This window comes from Corvus brachyrhynchos, unplaced genomic scaffold, assembly GCF_000691975.1.
Source record: "Corvus brachyrhynchos isolate BGI_N302 unplaced genomic scaffold, ASM69197v1 scaffold16, whole genome shotgun sequence".
NCBI classification, from domain to species: domain Eukaryota; kingdom Metazoa; phylum Chordata; class Aves; order Passeriformes; family Corvidae; genus Corvus; species Corvus brachyrhynchos.
The window spans coordinates 1,168,864-1,170,947 of NW_008238643.1; positions in this window are offsets into that span (position 1 = coordinate 1,168,864).

Consider the following 2,084-nt stretch of genomic DNA (forward strand, 5'->3'; position numbering starts at 1 on the left):
CTGCAACGGAGCTGTGCCAGTAGAATACAGCACTGGTGAAACCACATTTTGCTAAAATGTACTGAGTTGTAAGTTCCATTCCATGGTCCATCTCACTGTGCTGCTTGCTCCGTATCTCCTCACTTGGAGTCTTGATGTTCTGGTTTCCTTCTAAGAGGTTTTTTAAAAATCATTGCTCTCCTGTGTTCTTCCCCTCAGTATCGCCTTTTGTTCAAGCTGCAGCACTCACGGGGAGGCTTGGCCTGTGCCCTGCCTGCTCCAGTCTTTCTGTGGAGCACTGTCTGGCATTGCTTTGCACATCTGCATCTCAATACTGCCTCTGCACTTCGTTTCTCGACACAAACCACACAGGATTATGTACAAAAGCCCACAAGTCTGAGAAGAAAGGGGTCTAAATTTCATGTTTATATATTGGCAAGCAAAGGCACTGTGTCTCTTGGAGTTTTTCCACATGTGAACCTGATTATTTCCTCAGTTGTGGAAGGCAGACTATGCTCTGCCAGGACACCTGCAGAGACCCAACAGGTAATCAGGCCTCACACCCTGCAAGGCTGTGGGAAGGTCAGGATAAAGTGAGAGAAGTTCACAGGAGGGGAGACACAGTTTCCCATCCCTACTCTGTCCTCCTCTCTAGTTTACCTGGAACTTGCAAAAAGAAAAAGAAATCGAGCTGAAGGGAAAGACACAAGACAATGTGATCCACAGCAGATTTATATACAGATAATCTTGGGCTCTCCCATGCTCTTAACTTCCAGACCAGAATTGAGATTCTGTTGATATTGACCAGCCTGAACACAGGCACAGGCAAATAGACATTATCCACTGCTGCTTGAGCAAGGCTGAGAAAGTCATTGCCTTAAAATCCCCTTCTGTACTGAGTGTCGTTTGTTAGCTTTTTAATGTTGTTATTTCTGTTTATGCACACATTTAGGACCAGGATGTGAAGATGGCAGCTTTTTCAATGGAATTCACAGAGTACCTATGTTTGTTTTAAAATACATGTTGAAGCCACCTATGTAAAGGTCAAATCCTAATAAAAAGGTGCTTTGAAAGAGACTTTGGTTTTCACACAAAGCTGACATGACAGGGAGAGAGGATATATGCTTTCTCACAGCACACAATATTTGGTTACATAAATTCTCTATTCTGCAAAGGGCAGGTAGGACACTTTTGTTGCTGCTTTCTGAAAGAATCCAAAAGGTGAGGTTTTTAATTTCTTCTTTTATCTAACAAATTAAGATCCCTTCTTTAGCTGTTTTAGCAATATAAATTCAACTTCCATCTTTTCCAATATTGCATCTCTTGATGAGATTTTTTCTATTTTTCTTCACTGTTCAGGAAAAAAGTAGTAATAAATACTGAAAAAATGATCATATATACATATAGTTGACTCTATACTGTGGATACAAAATGCTGCTAGCAAGAATTTTTCTTGCTTCTTTCCAGTCCCGTGAGGTACTTTTCTCTCTCACGGAAGATATTAGTGGAGTTCTATAAACTATGAACACCTGCGACCTTGCAAAACTTTGTTTATAGTACAGTAGGAAAATATTTTGACAATGGATGTTTTAGGATGTTAGCCAATCACCCCAAGGGGGTGGCTGATCCTTTGACCAATTAGACTATGAAGAAAAAAGTCTGTAAAAGAGTTTGCAAAATAATTAAATAGAGGAATCTTGCTGCACAATGCCTGCCTGTTGGATCTCTCTTCTCCTCCCTACCACTGCGGGACAGCATGATACTGTACAAGTCAAAGTAAATATACAGTAACATGTTGTGTTAAGATCCAAGAGACAACTTTAATCTGCCAGGTATTAGGTGTCTACCAGATGTCTGTGGAGAATGGAAAATTAGTTTCTGTATTTTTGATGTAGCAGACGTAACAAGCCCACTGGTAAAAAAAATCCATTCTCTTCCTCTTTCATCAGGTTCTTTATTTTTGCTCTACAAGGAACCCTTGGAGCATCTCTTATTCTAAAAGCACGGCGAATAGATGCACTTCCTGAGGGGCAACAGGTTCTTGAAATCCAGAAATTAAGATCAAGAAAAGAAGCCACTTCGTGTGCACCTGTGGCACCACCTGC